Source organism: Mixophyes fleayi, chromosome 3 (assembly GCF_038048845.1).
Source record: "Mixophyes fleayi isolate aMixFle1 chromosome 3, aMixFle1.hap1, whole genome shotgun sequence".
Lineage (NCBI taxonomy): Eukaryota > Metazoa > Chordata > Amphibia > Anura > Limnodynastidae > Mixophyes > Mixophyes fleayi.
The window spans coordinates 30877289-30903924 of NC_134404.1; the positions used below are offsets into that span (position 1 = coordinate 30877289).

The 26636-nt window shown below is 36.5% G+C and overlaps 1 protein-coding gene across 6 annotated transcripts in view; it reads right to left on the reverse strand.

The window, feature by feature from the left end:
- Positions 1 to 26636, reverse strand: part of SUPT3H (SPT3 homolog, SAGA and STAGA complex component) — a 410193-nt gene that overhangs the window by 354540 nt on the left and 29017 nt on the right. The window contains exon 2 of one of the 6 annotated variants that reach the window (XR_012689528.1): positions 4894 to 4951. The exons of the other annotated variants lie outside the window; for them this stretch is intronic. The gene's annotated coding sequence lies outside the window, so the exon portion shown is untranslated. The remainder of the gene's footprint in view (positions 1 to 4893; positions 4952 to 26636) is intronic. 6 annotated transcript variants of the gene reach the window in all.

The window sequence follows — 26636 nt, forward strand, 5'->3', positions numbered from 1 at the left end:
AATACGTGCAGTCAGCACTGAATACTTTTTATTGTGTAAAACATCTTCCAATTTGCAAGTTATTCCCTTAATTATTACATTTACATTACTTCTGAAATGTTATGTTGATTTTCTAATAAAAAATGTAATTAAAAAAATAACCTCAAAGAGCTAAAACAATTCTGGTAAACGCATGTTACGAACTAAAAATGTTTGCTTTTTTTAAAAATCGGAGTTAACCCATTAATACTGTGAAATCAAGAACACGTTTGTTATAAATTGAATAAAAATAATATTTCCACTTAAAATATAATGTTTTCGTATTTCGGTGTATCAATTCATTTAAAAGAAAAGTACTGCAAAAATGGATGTCTTATTTCTCACATGTGCAAGAGAATTTAGCATGAAGACTTTAGCTTCAAGGACAATGCAACCGGTTTAACCGTCTTTTTCCTCGTGGTTCTAATCTACAACTAAAGACTCTATAGTAATATAAGCCAAGGCCTCTGACATAAAACTAGCAATGGTCGGACAACTTAAAAAATCCAAAATGACCCAATAAATATTATATCTTGTATATATTTCAGTAATCGGCTTGTCGCACTCTTCACTGTTTAAAGGCATTGCTTGTCAAGATGAATCCATCATTTAATGTGAGAATGTTATTATATAAAACATGGAAGAGGTTAAACTCACTATGCAGAAAAAGTTCACTTAAGGTACTAGAAAAAAAAAAAAAAAAAAAACCTTTTGAATATGCAGTTGCTAATCTAAAAATACGTGTAAGGCGGCTATGAAAATGCCTAAACGGAGGGGGGGGAAAAAAATACCTGCCAGGGCAGTTATCACACCATGTGTAATTGATTACAAATGTTTGAAGGTAAAGGTCATAAATTACTACTTTAATTCCACATTAACCTCTCACCATCATCCACACTCTCCCCCCCACCCACAGAACGGGGCTGATGTCTCAATGAAAAGGACTGATTCCACCAGCGTGTCTCCAAACTTCTCTAAACCAATTCACAGCATAGCCATTAAATATAACACTTCCTCTTTGATTAGTCGCCTAATAATTTTCTCTGACCCCTTGACATAACTCCCTTGTTGTATCAGGAACCATAAAATATTAAGACACACACCAACTAAAAATAAGCCTACAATGACTATTTTAAAGACTGTGTGTGGCCTTGCCCATATGTTTTTGGCAAGTTGCTTATTCTCCGACCACAGCTATATTCATCCAAGAAGCAGTGGCACTGGAGAGTCTCTGTCTCACCTGTCAAAGCCGAGGAACATTGCTCAAAAGACCACCAAGAGAACATGGACCGGGTCCATGGTTTCACCGCAGTTAGTCCTGATAAGCTTCTGCTAACAAGAGAAGAAACTGCTTAGGGTCAGCAAAAGGAAGACTATACCCGGACATCTCCCTGCTGCTAACAATCAATATCAAACATATACATCTTCACTGCAGGAGGTTTATCTTAAGAAACGAATATGTATCTTCAATAAACTGTATAATTACTGCAAAGAATAATATATGGCACAATATAATGGCAGTGTAAATACAATTCCCGGCGGGCCTGACGCCTACCAGTTGGCGGACTTACTCGCAAGTTATATATTTACAGAATCATCCATAAATTGAGTTGTGTCTTTTCCACTTAATTTATTAAAAAAAAAAAAATATATATATATATATATATATATATATATATATATATATATATATATATATATATATATATATATATTTTTGGTAATACATTATACATATATCAATTAATCTAAGGAGATTATTTCACTTTATAAGATTCTTAGAAGTATTTTGATTTAAGATTTCTCCTTTAAATCGCATTAGGCATCAAAATGAATGAAAGTAGCGTCTCGTGGTCAATCAGACTTTGCAGTCACAATAAAAACACAGGTCAGTGGTTTCATTTTTAATATGGAATTGTTTTTGACACCCCACTACCATGTCCAGTGGATATACATTTTCTAATATCACAATCTCTTTCTTAGCAGTTCCGAAGAATATAAGGTCATTAAATAAAAAAAATAAAAAAAGGTGCTATGGTTAGTATTTCAGGTCTGTGTCATACCGATGTTGGAAAGTTTATTATAGGGGGTCTTAATAATGTGGCAGGATGTTTTTAGTGTTATTTCTAAGACTAGCCGAGAATTGTCTTACAAGCACACAGTATCCTCAGAGTTCTTATTGGTCAGAGAAGCCAATATGACATCACAGACCCTGGCCATAATGTTAAGCGGTAATTTAGAAGTTAATTTCTGGAACGGACTAAATTTAATCTATAAGAGGCTCTCTCTATTTATAGGTCACATAGCTATTAGATACCAGATTACACATTGCTAACCCGTACGGGAAACAAGAAAAGAAAAAAGTATATTGTAATGTATGTTATTGCAAACAACTCTCAAATCCCTGTTAAAATGAATTACTGCTGCAGTTTGCAAAAAAGCTTTCCTTTGTTATCATATAAGTATTTCAGAGGCAGAAAAATAAAACGCAGCATAAAAAATGATTTTATTATTAAATGTTCTGAACCAGAAACCTGTATTGTCATAGAAGGGAAAATGAAAAACAGAAACATGGGAAAAAGACAAAAAGAAAGAATTCAGTCCTGGTGGGTAGTCTAAATAAATCATCACGCTGTGAAAATATGAAAAAAGGAAAGAAAATCATTTATTTCAACAAATTTTCAAAGGTGTTATTCTTAATTACTTAATTAATATTACATATCATACTCATTTACACACACACACATACACATATATATATATATATATATATATATATATATATATATATATATATATATATATATATATATATATATATATATATATATATAAATAATTTATTTAAAAATATGGAACAACAACAAGAAGGTATTTACCAGTATTAAGAAAATAAAATGATGCATCCAGCTAAAATGATACGATCCTATCCACAATGATCTATAAGTTCTACAATAAAGGGCACATTCATTACGATTAATTTACACTGATCGTAGGTTTCATGGAGCCGGCATTAACAAAATAATGCTTCTTTTACCAATATATACCCACATTTATCTAGAATATCAAAGAGAACAGACACATTTACTGCTGTAATTTTAGACAATAAGAAGTAAAATATTGATGTACAATAAATAGTCTATAGTAATAGAATATTTTCTAATTACATTACAATTTATAGCTCAGGCCCCTGAACGACACAAGTATGAAATATAAAAGCAGACGTAATGTACGTAAGGTGATCATTGACCTAGAGATTCCCAGTTCATGTGTGTGTTTATTATACGTCGAACAGCCCAACCAAATTCAGCACACTTTGTTATATTACACATAAGATCTATACCGAACTGTAGACTGAAATACAGAACTAAACCTCTTTTCTCCCCACTGGTACAAAAAAAAAAAATAATAATAATTTGCAGAAATAGTATTTTGAGCAATTACCAATTTCCCTGCTAAACTCACTAGGGGACAATATAAATCATATCAGTAGCTCAGAAATAAAGGTCTCCATTATGCACCTTTTCGCACATATACTGTACGCTCTTACACATAATGGAAAAAATACGCCTAGGTCAAAAATAAAAAAAAAATAAAGTTGATCAGCATTTTATAAGTCGAGTATATTAGATCAAAATTAGCAATACAACAATATCTAAGTAAATCTATTCATATTCTAGTGAGGCAAAGACTTTTCCTTTTCATAGGCTCTGAAAGTTAGATATAAAGGAGTTAAGAACACACAACAGACATGCATGTGTTTCCATTTATCTAAAGAGCCAGAAACCAATTCATAGACCTTGAAAATATCACAATCATATTTGAATAGCTATTATCTTAATATCCAGACAGCTAAGAGGAGGTGAGAGAATTTCAGTGCATTTGCAGTGCTAAATGGTCATGGTTTTATTCCCCTTCAGAACCTCAATTCCTTCACTCAGATGAACTTTCGTAGATAAAAATCAACGTGATATTAGAAATAGAATGATTGAACCATGCCCGGATGCCGTGTTTAATCGCCAACCGGCTGGAACCCCCAATAAGGAATATACAGTAATTTTGCTTGAGATATAATGGTGAGGAGGGCATTATTTTTGGGCACCATGGGCATCTATTTGACTAAGGTACCAAGGCCTGGCCAACTTTTTTGCAAGAAAATTATGAATTAGGATCGGAAAATGTTTCAGAATCCGTTTGACTAATGTATCAAGCCCGAACACAACATGAAAGCTTAAAGTCCCTGATGACGGAATATAATGGCTTGTTCCCAGCGGAAGATTAGTAGGTTCTTATTATCAGAAGCCAAGTTTATCGTATGATGCTTTTCAAATAAAATTGCTATTCTAAATTAACCCCTTCTGGGGGGGGGGGATGAAAACAAAAAAGTACTAATCTTGGTAATACACACACACAAAAAAAACCAGGCTAGAATAACACTGAATAGGTAAAATATACACAATACAGTCTGCTACAGCCAGTAGCTGGAGTTATACATCAGTATAGACACATCCGATATTACATATACAATTCTAGGACTCCGTCTTGCACAGAAACATTATTTTTTTTTTGTTAAATCGCGACATTTTGACAAAAACAAACTTGAAATATACTTTAATGTGATGTTAAAATTTAGGGTATTTCATTGTAAAATTATCAAAACAATTGTACAAGGAAGCTATTTGTTATCAAATAAATCTCCAGCATTTATATATGTAAATTAAATGAACATTCCTAAATCCTTTTCCCCCAGGAGATTACAGCAAGCGCTATAGCACAGGACTATTAGTTTAGAGAGAAAACACAATTATTCCTAATAATTCAGACAGGACATAAGAACAACATTACACTGCAGCAAATAAACGGAAATATACTCACCTTGACAGAACAGACAATTCCTTTAGTGTTTAAGTAGTAGCACATTTTGACAAACCATCTAAAGAAATACAAGTGACTGAAAAATAAAAACTATTTTGATTTAAGTCATTTTTTGTTTTGCAAATGACTTGTTCAGAGCTCGGTCTGAAGACTTGTAGACTATAAAACATGCAATTTAAGGGCACAGGGAAACCATGCAATTAACACAAAGTGCTATTTTGGAAGGCTTGGAATTTGACAGTATGCATTTGCTTTGAAAGTCAACGAATAAAGTAGCAAACATTCTGATTCCGTGGATGAGAACAACATTAAATAGCGATAGAGAAGTCACCACAGATCCCAGGGCGCTCATTGCAAGACTATAAATTATTTTGCACATATAATATGTGCTCTAGCTGTAAACTACCATATATAAATACATACAAGCATATGCAGCTTGCTTATTTAATATGACACATTACACTTTAAATCACCTGCGGACGCCCCTGTAAAGGGAGCACTGATCATTGACTCACGAAGTCACAAGCATGTAAGTGTGTTAAGGCATTTAGTGACTGGGACCCATTGGAAGAAACGTTCCTGAGCGGGGTCTAATCACCTAGAACAGGCACAAGAGTTCTAGTAACTTGCTGGCATGCTTAGCACAAACAACAGCAAAAGATCCCTATTTTATAAATTAAAAGGAACTGCAATCAAGTACAAATAATAATCAAGTACAAATAATGAATAATATGGACATTACTAGAAGAATAAAACCTATCGGCAACACCTGTCCCTCGAGGATACATCCTGAATGTTTTCGGTAAAGGACAGAGTTATGATTCCAGTTACCTACATTATTGATGCCGTTTCAACAGTATGTAAGGAGAGCAATATCCTTCCAATTGTTGGTACACCCTTCAGCAGCACAACAGGTTGTAAAACACAACCAAAAAAAAAAATATAAAAAAAAATTTGCAAAATGATTTTAATTTTTTAATTTTCCCTGAAATACTCAACCTTCCTTCATCCCCTTTCCCAAAGTAACAATGCATATTCACAATGCTCATTTATAATATATATACACATATATATCACGTGTTATGTTCTAGATAATTCTCAATGATATACAACATGCCAAAAAGTATCTGATTACCTGTATAAAACTAAAGCACTCAATCTTTGCACTATGCATTTCATTTTAAAGCTCATTCTACTGCAATGACATTTGCTGTAGATCAAATTGACCAACACTGGACATAACAGATACCTCTACAGAATGATAGGCATTGACGTCTTAATGAACGGTTTTGGGTGGGACAGGTTTAGAAGAACTACACAGACATGTCGTTTTATTTTAGGCTTGAATAAAATTAGACACGTGTTATGGAAAGAGCTGAATATCACATTGCTTGCTATGGTGCTAATCACCAGAGGAGGGATGAGAGTACGCCCGTGGTTTAAGTTTAATGGAAGCTACATATGAAGTAAAGAAAGAAACCCTACAAGACTTATAGCAATGGATTTTCGGAGAGCTCAAACCTGTTACCACACCACCTTTTAACCGATGTGGACACGATGATTTGTCAATTACAGAGTTTGCTGTCCAATTTTCATGTTTTTAACATATTTGGAACTGCCATGACAGTCTGCTGCGATTTACCCATTAGGCTGAAAAGATTGGATCTATGGAACACTCGTAAGAATATACACCTTGTGGTAAATGTGTCAAACAGCGAGTTTCCGGCAGGTTTGAAAAAGTGGAGATGTTGCCTATAGCAACCAATCAGATTTTAGCCGTCATTTATTTAGTACATTCTACAAAACGACAGCTAGAATCTGATTGGCTGCTATAGGCAACATCTTCACTTTTCAAACCGGCTGGAAACTCGCCGTTTGTTTTGTAGAGCGTTTACCCATCCCACACAAGGGGGTAAATAAATCAAACGCCTATATAAACATTCAGCACAGCTTGAACTGGCAACTACTACAATGCATGCTACAAGAATACGGGGCAGTTGATTATATATTTTAATGGTTTTGAGATCTTTGAAACCACAAAAATCAAAGCTGTGTCATCCAACATTACACCATTTTGTGATACAACCATAATAAAAAATCCATCGCACCCTTCCACAATCTTTTGATTTACCCTTGATGTCAATTTTCTCTGTGCATTTGTAGGCTACCCTTTAGCAAGACATTTGGGAAATAAAAAAAAAGCTGGACTGTATGTAACCTATAGGTACACAGGCACACATGCTCATTTTGTTTCCTCGTTGGACACAATCGACTCCGCCCTGACCAGAAGTTATAGCACCATACCCCTCCCATCCCAAATATAAAAAAGGAGGTATGATGGCCAGGACCCTTGCTGTTTTTCATCTAATACACTTCCCACCGACACCTCTATAAAAAGGACAATATCACCTGCCAGAAAGGACAGGTGAATTGTGATTGACCGACACATTAGAGCTCTCTGGTGTGATGGGCAATTGATGGAGGATGTAGATGCCGTCCAATCAGAGCTCTGGAAACATGGTGTCCAATAGCTAAAGTTCACACTTCAATTGAAATTTTTTGTTTAACTTAAAAATTAATATACAGAAGACGTGATTCAAAAAAAACATTGTTAAATAGGTATTTTGCTTGGTCCAAGCAACATGCCAGCAACTGAATTGAAAAAAAATAAAAAATTATTTTCCGCTTGGATCCCAAATGATTAATTTGAAGGTCATTGCGAAGACTGGACTACAATACACAATGCAGGAACAGCATAAAGTAGAAGTGATGATTACGAGCAACGTAAATGGCCTTTCCAGGGGAACAGAAACACATCTCTTATACTGTGCTTGGTCTGCCTGGAAGTGGGTTAGCTCACGTAGACAGACATGATTTAAACTCTGTAAAGGAATCTCCAGGCTAGCACTTCTGTGACAGCCAATTACACACACCAAACTAAGCAGTTAGCAACCAGACGAAGATGAAAGGTATAAAAAAGAAAAAGAAAAAATAAAAGAAATCTTACAATGAATTACAGATTCTAAAGTTAAAGGAAGACAAGAAGCTAAAAAGGAAAAAAAAAAAAAAAAAAACACAAAAAAAACCCAACTCCGGCAAATCCAAAGCAGACTTTGGTTCGCTGCAATACCCAAAAAGATGTGGATGAATTTAAATCATTGTTTTTGTTCAAGAACATTATGCAGCGCTAGTGCCAGCTATAAACGCTTTCCCAGAGACAATAATAAACTCAGAATGAAATTGGGGGAAATAAAAATGGTGCAAGGGTCGATCACTGAACAGAATGTTGTACCACATCACTTCTGTGCTCCATATGCTTTTTAGCTGTACAGGAGTTTGAGCTCATGCTGAATTTGTACTCTCTCCAAATCCTCATGAGTCAGAAAAATTAAAAAGCTATATCCTTCTGGATGCCAGGAAAGGCCTTACCACGATCCTTTTGTCAAAATAAAAAAAAAATTAAAAAAAAAGAAAGAGGGAGAAAGCCACAGTCTAAGACTGTCCCACTTTTCAGAGCTCTGATGTCATCAACCACATGATACTGCCTCTCCAGTAACGTTGCTTGCAGAAAAAAGGAGTTTTAAAAGCTTTTGCTTTTTTGGATTGTGTGAATGCTTCATTCGCCTCACAAACAACCACAGAACCACAAGTGCGGTCCAAACTTTCTCCAGGAGGACAGAACGGAGCCTCTGGTTTTTAAATGGTTAATCTCCGCAGGTCACTACCAGTCTTCAAGACCATCATTGTCAGTAAGTGCTCTTAAACCACATTCTATGCAGTAATGAGAGTCTGTCATTCTTTCTTTTTTTTTGGGTGAAGCATGGGGGGTTAGGGTTAACGTCTTGTGCCTGTATTAGGAAGTCTTGTTATAGCCTACAGTAGGTACAGGATAGTAATAGGTAACAATCCAAAAGATAGAGATCAGCAATAAGCTTCCACTATCCTGTTATAACCACAATCTCTGTTTGCAGTTTGAGGCTTCAAGGGATATTTTGCTACTGGGACGTACAAAAAAAACAAAACAAAAATTTACCCGAGAGCGAGAACGCAGAGGACATCGATGGCGTCTAACAGTCTATTCAGCTCTGTGACACCATGTCAGCAAAACTTCTTTTGGGGTGAGTAGTTATATCTGATCTTTCATGAATGGCACTTCTTGTAAAATGACCCCCCAACAAAACAGGTTGCATATGACTGACTGGCACACATTGTCACACACAGCACAGTACCCTTTAAGCATGGCTGCAGAATGGTGGGCCAAAATAAAACCCTTCTCCCTGCACCCAAGTGGCAATTCACAAACAAGACATGTAAAACTAACCAACAAAAAGACACACTGCATTGGAACTGCTCTTAAATCCTTCTGTACTAAGATCTGAAATACGTTCACGTACCTGCAGTACGAATGCTGTTATAGATGCTGAGAGGGGGGGACAGCAGTCATCTGAATGAAGCACCTGGAGAGGTATTTAAATTCACTGAGGGCAAAGTTATGTACAGAGTAGAGTCTATTAAGCCACCTAATCATTTCAGCAAGCAGCTCACTTTAATTCCCATCCTACTTCCAGGCACCCCACTGTTTAAAGGAAATTAGGAAAACTAGGACCTCAACCGCAGCGGCCCTAAAACACATCACTATATTTGATGTGCTGTGAGCAGGGCTGCTATTTGGCCAGACCACTTATGGGCTCAGCGCTGCACACATCTATAGGTATAACCAGTTACTATATATACACATCTTAGCGTACCTGTGGGCAGACTATAGCAGGACTGTATCAGCAGCCTGCAATGCTCAGTGGTAGACCCAGCACTCCTCTTCCAGTAGCTGCTGTGTAGCAGCTACTCTGTGCCAAAATGACCTTCATTTCTACAGTAGTAAACACAGATGTTTGCAAGAAAAGCCGTGTAAATAAAATAGAAGCACTAAATCCAACAAATATGCACGACATCCGTATCTCTGCGTAGTCCTATCAAATCTATTCTGCTGTACAGATAAACAGGCATTTTATTTAGAAGAAGCATGCACCTAAAATCCAAATATAGAATCCCCATAGACAGGGGCTGCCAGGATGAAGATGTGTGTGTCCCTTTAAATAACAAAAGTGACACAGTGAAGAACACACAGACACAATGCACAAAACGCACAGCACCAAGACAATGATAAAATAATGAATTGTTCCCTATTACACCACTGGAATTACAAGTCATGATGAGAAACAGAGACAGATTTGTGCTCATTGTAGCTGAATCATCCTTTGACAGGGCTGTAGCTTATTATATCCAACAAGGACTTACAACAGTTTCTGAATCCGGTCCATGACGAGAGAGAGGCTTGTTGTATTGGTCCTGCAGTCAATATTTCTCCTTTTCCTTCTTAAAAGAAAGAAGCTTTTTACTAAATAAAAACGTGATGCCACTAGTTCCTGGTGAGATGAATACCTGGTGGTAGGGACACTTCTCAGCCCTCCTACTGCTGCTTTTCAATTGGTTATCTTGCAGCACATTTGAATACTGAGTGTAGGGTTTGCCGAACACTAGTACACAGCGAGGCATGGGTAACTAGGACTAATCCCTGCTGTCACTCAAAACACTTATTTGTCGTTTTCTTAAGGATGACTTAGTCCTCATTAGGTTTCACTTGGAACCCTATGAGAGTAACATGACAGTATATGTTTGTAACAATATCAGATAGACCTTTAGACCACCGCAGTTCCATGGTGACTAACCAGAAGTTGGGACTAATAATCAATGTTTTAATATATGTAGAATTCCAGTTTTTAATTCAAATCAAAAAGGAAGGGGAAGAAAAAAAATGTATATTAATGGATCAAAGCATAGAGAGTAGCCAGACCACATTATCCCTCTGTTTACAAGAGGAAATACAGTTTACATGTATTGGGAGATTTCTTCTTCAACTTCCAGAAGAGATTAAGGGAAATTCAGCTGGCTAAAATGATCACACAACATGCAGGATTCATTCACCTCCTATGGGGTCACTGAGCAGCACTGTTGATATATACTGGAAAAAAGAGGATTTCCATGGGGAAAGAGGCGATGGGAGCGTGTTTAACCCATTCCAAGAAGCAGGCAAGATATTAAATAAATAGTAACACACACATACACACAGATAAATATATATATATATATATATATATATATATATATATATATATATATATATATATATATATATATATATATATATTACACACATATACGTATGTAAACACGCACCGTCTTACACTCATGTCATGAATGCTTACACATTGTTCCATCTCGCATGAACCCAAAGATTAGTGGATGGATACGAGGCCACTTGTGAGATGAAAGTGGGACTTTCCCTGTCTGACCTGTGTATATTTTTCCTGCCTGTCAGCCTTTTAAATGGGAGCCTTTGGTTTATTTTCCTTATAGCAATTGGACTAATTGTTGGGCCTACTGCTGTAAGGCAGATTGCTATCTGATGGATCGGTCCTCTCCACTAAGCAGCCACAGATTTACATGGGAGCTGCTCACTTTAGTTAGGCCCAGACAGTAGCCATCTAGGACCTTTATTTAACGTCATAACAGAAATAATGTTACGCCTATTTAGCAGGTGGCAACAGTCTGTGATCTTTTACAGTATTTGTTGTGCAATAGACACAAATAGGCTTCATGTATATACAACATGACATTAATAATAAATAAACTGATTTATTGAAAGATAAAAATATTGATCGTATAAATTAGAATATTAGAACAATAAATCAATCCATTCCGGGCATGAGATCGGCACTGCAGGGTATTAGACGTAAAGATGACAATATATTGTAGTTTTACAAAATAAGGGACTGGGACATTGCAGACAAAGTGTATATAAAGCAGAAAATGTTGCAAGCTGCAATATCAATAGATATTCACTCCAACAGCACCCCTGATACATACACATTTAATAGGACATTACACACAGGAAGAACAACAAAATAGAGTAACAAATAAGTTGGGAACCACACTTAACAGGTTGCATATAAGATAACATTCAGGGAAGAAAAGCCGAGGCTGGAATGGTTAGATTTCTGTGGAATTTAAGTACATTTAAACAGGAAATCAAAATATTAAATCACCAGCTTTCACATTTTTTGCGACTGCCAGAGTAACCAAACAAGATATATATCCTCGCAGTATAGGTCGCAGTAAATGAAACAATTAGGAGCCCGTCCGGCACAATTGTTTTCCAAGTAAACCTATAAAACCAGCAAATAAGTAAACAGCCAGAACGCGGTTGTGGACGAATTCACGTAAATTTTATACATCTTCCTCTAAATATACAGCGAGCTTACAAGATTGTAGCCCAATATCAGAGCGAAAGTAGAGCAAATAATGAATAAGAGACAAAGGAGGGGGGGGGGGGGGTATCCAAGTTTAAGCAAATTAATGTCAGGGCTCTATAAATACATTTACGACACGTTGCTACAGAGGAAACGGTAGGCACTCTAATCTTACCAAAATAGTCTTAAATAAAGAAAGGCTGTGATTACCTACCACAAGTCTCCTATTTCAAGCCAACAAATTGTCTTCTTCGTCGAAAGCAAATATTTCCCTAAACACATATAACCCTCATTCTCCTACACATTAAGTTTTCTTTGTACCAATACATTGTTTACGTCCACACAAGCAGGGGGAAAGAAGACGCTATTGCGCCATTCCATTATTTTGGGACAAGTAATAAACACTAGACATCAGTGACAATAGAGAGAGCACATTAGTAACAGAAGGAGGTGGAGGAAGTAATATTGTGACATCCACGTTACTCAGAGACCCAAATAAATCTTTTATTGAATAGATTCAGTCACACACAGCGCTCTCATAACTTCAAAACCCCCCTCTGAGCCGCGCTGAACAATTAAAAGCATTTTCTGCCTCAGAACCCACGTGCTTTTAATTTTATAACATCGGTGGTCTCCAAATAATTTATTGAAGCTGGAAAAACAAAACACTGCCTGTAACTGCAAATTTGTATTAATCTAAAAGGCTGCTACCCGTGTAAACAAAACTTTGGAATCCCTCAAATAGGACTACTCTATAAATGTGAATTTAACACATATATAAACACATAAGCTTACTAAATATCCTCAGCATTTATATCCTGTTTGCGAACAACACTAGATTTAATTTAGCATTTTTGCAATGACGTTTTAGTAAACCTTTTTTTTATTACGGTAAACATTTAACCATTTGTAATATTTAGAGTTTTTAGGATTTATTTTAAGTTATTTTTTACAAACTATATTTGCCAATAATTTTAGTATTTTAGGACTTTTTATCACTATACACAACACTCAGACGCAAAGAAAAAAAAACACACACGAAGCCACGGACACCAATTGCCATTAACAGCTGCATTAAATGGTCCCTAATAAAATTGCTAAATAATTTTCTTATTCATTTTTGCCCTTCCTATGCTCACTGATATATTAAATAAGGCATTAATGATATACAGAGAGCATACATTCCATAATTAAACATATACAAATATCAGCATCTAACCAAAAGTAAAAAATAATAAATAAATTAAATAAATATAATCTGGCTGCAAAAATAATCCCACCATTGATGCTGTTACAATGCCGCTCAGAAGGCTTGAAGCACAATTAATCTTGTGGTTTCATCTTAAAATGTGTGTTTATTGAAGATGTTTCCCTCTCGGATACAGATTCCACATTGTATTTCGATTTTTGTACTTGACATTGCTTCAGTTCCCTAAACAAAATTTAGGCTCGTTATGTTTATCAGCTCTAAAATATCTGCATATTAGGAATCATTTATTACAAATATATCTCTTTACTGGTTTGTCAGCACCAGAGAAGTGGTTAGGATGAAGTTTTGCAAACACTGAGCCACAAGACAGACAGAATGTGTATGCCTAGCGTTTGTTTTTACTTTACTGAAAGCCTATATATGCCCTTCCTCCTTTGAGGTTATTTAATGATTTAATATACTTTGTTCTGGGGAGCTCTGCTGGCTTCAGTCTGCTATTTTTTATTCAGAATAAAATGAAATATTCTCTCTGTCGCACTGTGTGGGAAGAACATCTAGATTAATAAGGCAGCACATGTAGGAATTGTCAATGTGGAGTTTCCATTGCTAGAATTAAATCTAACGCAGCACAGATAATCCTTTTAGGATATAAACAAAACCGGCTTCATAAACAATAAGAGGTGAAAGAGAAGTCGTACTTACACTATTACAGAATAATGGGACACTGGGGATCAATGTAACAACTGAAAACTCTGGTCCATAATATTAGAGACTCTGCTATGTAGAGGAGAAAGAGAACGGATTTTGTTACCTGTCAAAGTGAGAGAGATGTTATTTTGAGAGTAAACTCTGTTCCTCACACGATTCGGGATTGTTGTGTAAAGATCTGGTTACATCGTGTGGTAGAAAAATGTATGAATTTAGCCATCCTACAGAGCACGAGAAATTTTATTTTGTTTTTAAACAAGAGGATACACTTAAGTTTCCAAAATACTTTCTTACTATGTGTACTCAATGTCTTGGTTATACCTCTGTGTACTGTTCTTGCGCCTTGTACTAATCTCTGTGTTGCTGCAAAAGGTCTAATTTTATATATTTATATATAGGACAAGTGATGCTAATACATGTAGAAATTCCCGTAAATAGTATATGTACATACGGCCAGTTCTGACGTAATTGCTTCAGTGCTCGTTAGCAAAACGTGTACATTCTAAAGGAACGTTTCCTAATGTAATGCGGTCCTCTACGTCAACAAGGTGATCTCTGGTCGGTATAGACGTAACTCAGCATTTGGTCTTGTGTGGTCTCTATATATTGTCACTGAGCTACCTGGTGATTTTTATGACATATCCTTATGACTTAAAGTACGGTACATTTTATATATGCAATGGGAATGCAACTGAATGGAAATCGATAGTGTTACAATGAAGGAAGTAGGAGAAGTAGCGTTATGTCCCACCACCCTGTCCGCTATATGCAATATATATATATATATATATATATATATATATATATATATATATATATATATATATATATATATATATATATATATATATATATATATATTTTATGTATATGTGTGAATACAAAGGATACATGTGAATACACAAGCCAGAGGGATGCATTTTGATCAGATTTATTTTAGTGGAATTAGCTCTCTCAGTCTTAGGAAGTTTGCTCTCTTGCTAGTCGATATGCTCCTTTGCTCATGGAACTAGAGAAGGACGTCTGTCTGGCTTCCACGAGGTTAACCCCAGTGTTCTATGTAATGTAGTTGTCTCTCTGAAACATTCTCCACAGGGTTTTTTTCTTTTTATCGTCCGCTGTCAAAAGAACCTCAAAAGTAGGCCAGACATGCTTCTTACAAACCACACAGACCTTACAAGTGACACCTTTACAAGTCTCCTAAGGTTTAACCCACCAGATATTGTTCTTCTGTACAGCGGTTTTGCTCCCTACATATCTGGTTCTTAACGTGTGGCCTGTCCCAGCAGAAGGCTGAGATAACCGTATCCCAATATATCACTCTAACAACTCGGCAATATTTTAGGGATGACGCTCTAAATAACACACATGCCTTTAACTTGGAGTTTCCCTTTAGTTTACAACAGGAAATATTATTTGTTCACTGGAGTTCTAAAAGCCGGCTTCAACAATGACACAATTCAAACGTCTAAGTATACAAGTTAAACGGAGCACATTCTATCCCATAAGCCTTTGAGACTTCAGTCTCCGTGCTCATATCCCCTTTTTTTTTTCTTTAGTCAGAGCGGCAGAAATAAAGAATGGGCTTCCTTCAGAAAACATGGTTTCTTCTACAAATAAATACCAAGTCTTGCTACTCGAGAAGCTAAATGGTTCACCCCGGGAGAATGTAAACCATGGGTGGGAGGAAGAATTAGCGAAACAGCTGTCACTTTCGTAACCATAATAGAGGTTGGTTCTATGAATATATAAATAAGTTACGGCTCAGACTCATGGGCGAGAATATTATGCACTCAAACTTGCATTCTTAAAAGACTGGTAAATACGATTTAACGCCGATAGCCCAAGAAATATTGTTGGCAAACAAACCCGTAACACTTTCTGACAAGCATTTGCACATTTCCTGCAGTATCCGTGAGCATTAATGCTCTGTACAGTATAACGCTCTCAGGAAGCGTTCATTAACTACATAGCCCAATTAGTGCAATTGCTTTGACCACTCTGTTAAAAGGGAGGACAAGGTTTTGCCTATGCTCTCAACACCCATGTGTACAAGCCCTTATACAATGTATAAAACTGTACATCTGCTACGAACCACAATTCGGAGCAGCTAAACGCACTCAACTTCTCAGTACGAAAGTACAATCACTAATTTATCTGCCATATTAACCATCGGTGCTCAAGTTATCTATCTAGTGCAACGTTTGTTAACCTCTTTCAATTGGCACTCAAAATATGTCTGTCAATCAGCTTTGTCACCCAGAGTCCTGTTTGTAATTAAAATTGTACAACAATTTAATGGCATTAATGTTGTCTACAAATTAAGTACTATTACGGTTAAAAGATAAATCAAAACTATGAAGAGAGTTTTGGGAACATGACTAATAATTTATATAATAGTCGACAGCACTCAATCAGTTTGTGCGAAGAGGAATACAGAGAAAAAGTGTTGTGTCCATTTTTTTTTGGGGGGGTGACCAATGCTGTAGGTTAATCATACCTGTGTCATGCTGGAAGATGAACGGTCAAAATTAACCTCAGAACAATGTAGTGTATAATATTGTAGTTATGATGGCAGAATTACCACCAGCCTGCAGTTTGAACAACATATTTTTTTCTTCATAGAAAAGATATTCAAAACCAGGCAACAGATTGTCAATGAAATGATTAAAAAATGATTAGTTGGGGGGGGGGGGGGGGGGATTAAAACCACTTTTCACAGAGCTAAAATTCCAGGATGTGCACTGGTTCGTTGGCAAGCTCATAGTTTCTAAGCACATATCTATGTTGTACTCACATACTTTTGTGACTGAACTTGTGGCTTGTTCAGCAGTATATAGGTCTGCGTTTGACCCAGAAAGTCCTTTACCTATATCCACCATAGAAGTCTATGCTGCATTAATGAAAATCCTGTGATTGAGAGTGACTTTATCCCCCCCCCCCCCAATACATTTATTTATGCAAATGTAGAGTTTTGTATTAATAACACCACATGTTTTGGGTGTTTGGTGTACTTATTATACAGATTGTGAAATGCTGAATGGGGTTTTCCCACCACCTCACTTGACGCAGTACAGTTTTCTGGTGCGTAGAGATCGAAGGTCGTTTAAAGTCTTTGAATATGCGTCTTAGTTTATTGACTTTTGGTGTTCTCCTTATCATTCCATGAATTGTCCCTTTAATGGGTAAACAGATGGTTAATTCAGGAAATAATCTGCTGTTTTAAGATCCCTTCTCACAACAGACTTCTGTATCAGATGACTGTACACAGCTCGTCACACGGGCTGACATTTGTGGACATAAGGATTGTTATACATCTCTGAAGCTGGCCACACATTACAGCCCAGTTGTTATATGGGCCACGGTTTTTAACAATAGGGCGACACTCATCAAAAGACTGAATTTTAGCCATTTTAGAGCATCTGGAACCGATTTGATCAGAAATTAACCAGTTTTTGGCCTATAAATCCCAAACAACCGAACCAGCAGACAGAATCTGAACGTATGGGTAGTCCTCTCTCCAGTCAACTGAGAAACATTTCACTATAGGCTGCTGAAGACCCGTTTGTGTGAAGGACATTCCTTCAATCTTAGTAAAGGAAAATTGCAGCCAAAACTGAAGGTAAATTATCCAATACCCGATAATCTGGCGAGAGCACTTCCTCTCGATCCACGGGTCCCAATCATGTCTGCTGCAGTCTGGTGCAGGGCTCTTCTTGGTCCTGTCATACTCAGTTTTATTCATATAGACACTGACAGACAATATGCTCCAGTACAGAATGTATTGTGGACATAGGTGGGGGGGGGGGGGGGAAACCAGTCGAATCGGGTGGAATGCTGGACTACAGGCAAATAAAACTCTCTAATAATGTACAATTTGTGAAAATAATAAAGCTAGCACAACACTGTGTAGATTAAGAGATATCATTATCCCGGCAAGACACCGTCAGTAAGTGCTAATGAAAGTTTAAAAATAGCTAATAATACTCACATGAATATGCGCTTCCTACACACAGTTTAAATACAAGCGTTTCCATTTTTTCTTTAATTGAGCAATAACAAGTAAAAGAGAATATCTGAGTTATGCTGGCAATATATGAATGTCTTTTTTAGCTGTCACGTTCCTGAAACACACTCTTTTTCCCCCTCTTCTTTGTACGCTTAAACCATAAGTGTGCCACGCCATTGTTTACTTACCCGTATCGGTCAGATATCTAATATCTGAATCCACATTTGTGGTTTGAAAAACAAGAAAGACGTAACGGCTGTCAATGAAACAGCCTCTCATTGTCCCTTCCTGAAGGAAACTTTAAAAAAAAATTGTGCTACAATTCTCAGTATAGAATAAAAGCCGATTATATACCCAATCACAAGGTCATCTCCGCACCATTCCAAAACCAAAAAGACAACAGCTAGTGTGTCAAATATATACAAAAAAAATATCCCCACCCCCACGTCAGCAACATATGAATGTGGAGTAGGTGATAAAATCAATTCACTAATATAAACATTTATTCAGTACCAGATATTATTTTGAATTAAACTGACATTTTATATCAAACACTGGCGCTCCTTTTTCTTCAATTACTGCAAAAAAGAGCGAAGTAACTCATTTTATAAGAAATTCCTGTTTTTCAGCCATTTCATTCCCTAGAACATTTCTCGTTGCCATTGTAGGCATTAGTCTCATTTTACTGTCCTTATATGAAGAGGGAAAGGAAAGAGATTAGAATTAGAAATGAAATTCTAAAATTACATTTGTATTGATCAGCACTGATAATATACTATACGGACACCGACTGCAGTCACTTCACTCGGGACAGCATCTGTATTCCGCTTTCACGCTCTTGTATCGAATACTTGCACACCAGACAGTTTAATTAAATAACAATCAGATCTAATCCCATATTTATTCATGGATAGTAATTCTATGTACAGATACTGCAGTAAGGAGGGATCTGCAACACTTTGTACCATAACTCACTATCAACACCTCAAATTAAATGCCCCAGCAGTTAAATTACATTCCATCTTCCCTTCTAACTATACCCCCCTCTGACAAGCTTAATTCTAAAGAACGAGTTAATTTGCTGTACATTTGCATTCATGTTGCCCAACACTGGTGCACTAGCTAAAGTTTTCTTTGTTCAACCAGTCATCATACTAAACAAAAAAAAGAAATGTATTTGTCTGTAACAGAATGTTTGGCGTTATTATTTCTAGAGCAGAAGCTAAATAATGCAGGGATTCTATTGGCTCCAATCGAATGTGATATCACAGCAGCTTGTCATACAGAGTACAGACAGAACCTTTCCAATACCAGTCCGTAACATTCTCTTGAGCAAACAACTATTATTTATTATGATAAAGTGCCAGCATAAAATATAATGCTGCGTAATGTCACATGGGAGGATCCTGTGGGAGAAGAGCTTGCAATCTAGCGGAAACAAAAAGGGGCAAGAGACGGCAGCTGAAGGATGGCGCAGTGAAGCCACGCTACCTCTATAGCTGTGGTAGAATTTGGACTGTATGGGATATAACCATGAACACATATTTACGGCAACTATTTCGTCCCCTACACGAAAACTTCAGACAGCAGTGTGCTACGTTACAATATAGTCCTGCTTTCAAATTACCAATCACTATAGTGATCCTACACATTCTGTAGGGTTGCCTAACAGCCCAGGGTTTAATCAGTCCGTTACTGTTCCAACATGGGCAGGATTAAAGGCAAGCTCAGCGCTAATGACGGCCACACATACACAATTGTAACCGTGACAACAATCCACCACCAATTATTAACCCAGAAACTAGACAAGGAATAACATACACTTTTCATACATCATAATAAATGATCAGTTTTCTAAAACAACCGGCCTGTTCCAAAAATAGCAAACATGTCTGAAAATCTCAGCAAATTGCATTCATTAACATCCACAGATTTTAGACACCCAAAAAGGTAAAAAAAAAAAAAAAAAAAAAAAAAAGTCGTTATTTTTATGGCCGGGGATAAGATTTCAGTCTCTCCTACAAACACTGTTCTCTCGCAGCTTTGCAGAACTAGCTGTTATACATTCAATACCCAGTAAAACCCTCTCGGATCCATAAGGAACGGGAGTGAAAGCCTAGTCTGCGATGCAAAACATTCGGGGACACCAAGAAAGCAGCCGCTCATTATCACGTCTTCCCGATAATGGCTGACATTACTCATACATGGAGAGTGATTTAAAAGCCATTAAGACAAGGGGATAGATGCTAGATTTACGCTTAATAGCGGGATCGCAATACGCTCTGCATGCCACGAGTGAAAAATGTTGTGTTTCTCTACAGATTACATTTCTTTTTTTTTAATATTCCTACCTACCTGAGTTTAACTAATATTATGAACTACCATTAAACCATGAATTTTTTACTACACTCCACCCTGTGTATGTTGTACAAACATCCTTTAAGCCAAGTATTTCAACTGTTATAAAGAGGTGTTAAAACGAGGGTAACTGTAATAGGATTTAATGGGGTAAGGTGCCAAGACAAAGGAAGCTGTATAGCTGAGAGTAACAGCATGAAAGTGTGGAAAGGTGAAGGAGGGGGGAAGAAGTGTTCAAGCAGCGAAGGGAGGATTCTGTGCAAGGAAATTGCAGCTCTAGGCTAGCAGGGCAGAAATCATTCCCAATGGCCTCCTTTCCTGTCAATATCGCTCATTTCTATATGAAGGTCATGTAAAATATACATATACTATGCGAGTAAATAAGTCCACTCTACAAGACGATGCTTAATTTCCAAGCTGAAATAAAACACACATCATCAATTTATAATTTATATAGCACAACCAATTCCGCAGCACTGTACAAAGCATATTTGTCATTCACATCAATCGCTGCCCCATTGGAGCTTACAGTCTAAATTCCCCACACACAGACTAGGGTTAATTTTGTCAGCAGCCAATTAACCTACCAGTATGTTTTTGGAGTGTGGGCAGAGATCGGAGCACCCGGAGGAAACCCACGCAAACACAGGGAGACCATACAAACTCCACACAGATAAGGCCATTGTAGGGAATTGAACTCATGACCCCAGTGCTGTGAGGCAGAAGTGCTAACCACTGAGCCACTATGCCAGCAAGTGGTACCAACCGATCCCAGAGGAGTCTGGCAATACCATAAGACCAGTATCTTCATATAGTCACTAATCTTTTGCCATTTCTGGACCAGCTGCAACAAGTAGTCACTGTCCTCTTCTATTAATATCCATATACGTGTAGAATTTTTGCTGAATTTCAGATAGCCTGTGCAATATATATCTGCAATATATATGTGGGCATGTACAATAAATATCTCCTTATTCTAGACAAAGCAGAGGCAGCTGTTTTGTTTCATGAACCAAACTGCATGACAATGCTGCCAATCAGTGTACTAGGATGTAAAGATGATAAGAGAAGTGGCTCAGTGAGGTCATAGTTTACTAGGATTGAAATGCGCTGTTACAAGAATGGCTCCCTTCCCTACTAGTTTAGTAACATTCTGAGGAGTCTCAAAAAGGAGCGCAAGTATTGTGGTATCTCACATGATTGACCCTGACCATTGTTTTAATACTGAACAAACGCACAGTATCAGTTCTCATATATACAATAACGATACCTGGATCACTTATGCATCATTAAAGACTCAGGGGATTACACCTGTAGGCAAGTCAGGTAAACACACATGGCTTTAAATAGAGTCATATAACCATACTATTACAACTCAACATCAAGAACGAAAAACGACTGCCACTGCTTTCTGTGGAGGCAATCACAGCAAGAGCAATACTTGCGTTTCTGGGAAACGTTTACATCTGTGGCAGCACGGTGGAACTGTGGTCAACATTGCTGCCTAACAGTGCTGGGGCCATCAGTCAGATTTCCTATGAGAGGACCCTATCTATGTAGAATCTGTATGTTCTACCAGTGTTTGTGTGCTTCCTCAACACAGGCCAAAAACATACTGGTAGGTTAACTGGCTGCTGAAAAAATGGGCCTAGAGTCTGTGTGCACATAGTAGGGATTTAGAATGTAAGCTCCGATGGGGCAGGGACGAATGTAAATAATTATATATTCTCTATACAACTCTGTGCGATATGACTGATGCTATATAATAATAATATGAATATTTGCTACTGTAACACAAACTCAATTTTCTTTAAAAAAATAGGTTTAATAATATTTTAACTTGTGCCTGCTGACATATATTGAGAATGGTCAACGTTTACTTAAATATGTTTAAATAATAAAAAAAAAAAAAGCGATGTGTTCTTGCAAAGAAATATTAGTATAATCAAAAGTGTAAACTGAACCATCTTTGTATCGAGGGACATTCTGTGCAATCAGATGGAAGCTATTCTTGGTCTAAAGGGGGTTAATCCAATACTATGTAACCTCGGAGACTCAGAACACCCTGCCACACATTAAATATAATAGCTTGTCCTTTTAAAAGAGAGCTGGGAGGTAAGGCCTCTCTCTCGGCGTTACCTCCTAGGCATCCTTACTCGGGTTTACACACAGCCCCCGTGTGCTAATTTTCTGCCCGCATCATTATTTTCTTTCTATTCAAGTGGCGTGAGACTGCAAATATTTTCAGAGAGCGTGCCCGGCTTTATAGGACCCTGGTTATGGGTACTTCAATGTGGGTGGCCACGGCAGGAGGTCTTCCCCGTGGACCACAATGCAACTATATGCTTTATTACACAAAGATTCCTTTTTATTGATAGGAACACACTGTAGTTCTGACTTCCTCAAATCGCCCACAGTTGTGTTAACCTCTCTGCTTCCTCTGCATTGTTACAGGGCAAAAGGCATCAACCAAATTTATTTACAAACGTACAGCTCAAATCTACCAGAGGAAAGAATGTTGGCTTCAATGTTTATGTATTTTGTATTGTTTTCTTAAACACAAAAGAAGAAAAAAGGATATTGGTTATGTTGACAGCGCTACATGTGAGATTAGAAGCAAAGTAAATAGAAATAAATGGATTATACATTATATAATAACATGCAGTGAAAACATCAAATACGTGTAACATAATTGTGACATATTTCCCTAAGCTTGAACCACAATTAACAAAGATACACTATGGGAATGACTGGAGGAAACCAGCTGAAGGCTGCATGTTCTCCTTCTAATAGCATTCAATTTAGTTATCCTAATACACATCTACAGTTTTATGTAGTCCCATGCACTTCCAAATATAACATGCAAATCCTTTTTTCTACTTGTCAAAGTCCCATCCTGAATAAGACACTTGCTCTATAACGGTGAGGACAATAATCCGGTTTTAAATAAACAAGAGTCTAATTGGGATAATTAGAATGTTATCAAACATTTTAGAAATGCCTTTGGAATAAAATCAATAACTCTGGACAGCTGTTTACTAATATCACACTTGTCAATCACAGGCAGAGTCTGGCTGTGCTTACTTTAGTTTAAATCTCGATTTATCATTTTAAAGACACATTCTATACTGCATTTTTTGTTATCTGTATTAATGTGATGCTTAGGGAGGCACAGTCTAACAAATCTCAATTTCACTTCAATAAGTCCCTTTGCAGGATGGGGAGTTTAGATGCAGATATTGAGGTTGAGAGATATACTCACTATCAGCGTATTTGTCAGAGATATTTAAAAAGATGGTGTTCTCCTTTCCCACCTAAATGGAGAATCACACAAGGAAGACGACATTCAGACAGGAAGTAGATATACAGAACGACTTTTGGAGAAAAAAACCAAACTGAGGGCGTGTATATTCTATGATGTATAGAACCTCTTAAAAACAGGCCCGTCAGCGCCTCGTTGTAGTGTATATTTCTTTAGCTCTGAGTAAACAGTGTCCATAATCTCTACATAACTTTTGATACATTAAATACAATTCCAGCATCGAGCTACATCTACAGCAAGGGGTTCCATTCAGTTTTTTGAAAGCCTCAAAATTGGCTGATAAATTCACAGACAAAAAAAATGTCAAAACAAAAATTAATTCCTACGGTGTCATTCAAGTTTATGTCCATGCAAATGAAATTTTAAAAAATAAATTACACATATCAAATTTTTTTTTATTTATTTATTTTTTTTTAAAAAAACACAGCATGCATGTTCCCCAGAGATTTTCTCTGATCTATAAACTTCAAAATTGGGCAAATGTGAACCCAAAAAAAAAAAAAAATTTAAAAAAATTCATAACTTAATTAATCATTTATAAAAACTATATTCATTTAGTAATCAGCAAAATGCTGCAATTTATTTCTTGTGGATTTTCTATTTTACACTTTTTTTTTTTCTTTACAGCCCAATTATAATAACCACTGTGTTTATGCAATGTGGTTTTAATACAGTTAAATAGTAATTTAGCTATGACATACTATAGTTTGCCTGTGTACGCCGGTCATAACACATACCGATTCAGTGTCGGCACCTTGACTGACATTCCTAATCTCCAAGTGTCTGCCACATGTGATAGCCAGACTAAGGTCTAAGGAACGAGTATCTACTACCCAAAAGTGTTAACTATAAACTGTAAATCGATCTCCGAGTAACAGCTACGATTTCAGAATATTTTTGCTTCCATTATTTTTATACTTATGTTTTCAATTGCCCACTAATCAAGAAAAATTTGCAAAATAAAAGGTTAATACATTTTACAAATAAAATGTGGATTGAGCAGTGAATAAATAACAATTTAATAAGTAAAACATTACTTGAGAAATGTCTGCTCTTGAAAAAGGATAATAAAAAATGTCAAATAAAAAAAAAAAAATAGTAACTGAATGAAGCTACATTGTCTTAGGTTTTTCCTAGTAAATATATATTATTAATAGTCACCTCAAAGTATATTTTAGGAAAAAATATTACACTATCATGTGATACATCTGATCTGAAGCAAGCGATCCTTAAGATGTAAGGGGAAACTTTCCATCCCAACTATCCAATATAAAGTTCACTAGAGAGATAAGTGAAACAATACGTTCCTTCCATGTACAGAAATATTGCTCTGTGTATCTATATAATAATACTATTTAAATAACGCCGTGCATCTATATAATACTATTTAATAACGCTATTCATCTATATAATAATACTATTTAAATAACGCCGTGCATCTATATAATAATACTATTTAAATAACGCCGTGCATCTATATAATACTATTTAATAACGCTGTGCATCTATATAATACTATTTAATAACGCTGTGCATCTATATAATAATACTATTTAAATAACGCTGTGCATCTATATAATACTATTTAATAACGCTGTGCAGCCCCGTGGCAATGTTTCACGGTGGCCACCAGATTACTACAGTCCCACTGACAAAAGCCGCTCGTGTGAAGGAAAAACCAATGTATATCTTTTTCATTTCTACATTTCAGCCAGGCACAAAGCATTACAGAACGCAAGTCTCTGTGGTCTCCAAGCCTTGAAATGTGTTTGATCAAACACGGTGTTGTTTCAATCAATGCTCATTAGCTGGACAGAAACTTTGCACCAACTTAAACCAGCACGCCTTCTCCCCCCCCCCCTAAGAAAATCAACTGAATAACACCACACATTAGTAATCAGTTACTGCAGAGCCAAGCTGTGTGTTAGGAATACAGCAGAGGCATCAGATTGTGCCTACACAAAACGCAGAGCTGTTTCAGCCAGAAAAATACTTAAATTACTGTTAAAACAAGCAGCGAATATATATATTTTTTTCTTTAAAAAAGTATCACTATGGCAAATACTTGATTTTGAAGCAAAGATTTTAGAGGTCAATACCAAGACGGCGGTTATGTTTTTAACTACTGTAAAAAAGTTTTTTCTTTTGTAAAAAAAAAAAAAGTTACATTTAGGTCTATATAGGTGTTACTGAATTGTACAATTTATTTTTTTTGTTGCTACATAGTAAGTACATAATACACTACTGCATATACACTTTGTAACCCGTTAATGAGAGCGCTTCTAAAAAGGATAAAGAAGAAGGTTTTCTCAATGCATTTAACTAGCGTCATTTTCCAACGTCCCAACATTCATCGCTCTACCTGAGAACGTTTCAGAATTTGTTACAATTTATAGTCTACTTATAGATCTGAGTGATCTAAGGTTATCTGGGTAAAACTCACGTTTATAAAGTCTTCCCAAGACCTACATACGGCACAATATATAAAAACAGCAATATTATGACAACAATTACAACGTATACAATTCCAATTTGTAGACATTTACTTTCATTATTCATCTTACAGTAATTGCATTTTTTTTTTTTTAATTATATTAAACAAAAATATTAAAAGCCAAACATCTGGTGCCTAGAAACGTAGACTGACCGCAGAGCAGAACCCATAAGTCCATCTACTTTGCCCTTTTCTTAAAGTGTTTATTTTTGGTGGCATTTGAGGAGGTGGACAGTAGTCTCATCTTTAATATTTTATCTCTATGTCTTTACAATAGATATAGGAGTGCCATATGCATTCTTGAATTATCTTACTGTACAAGCCCCCCACAACTG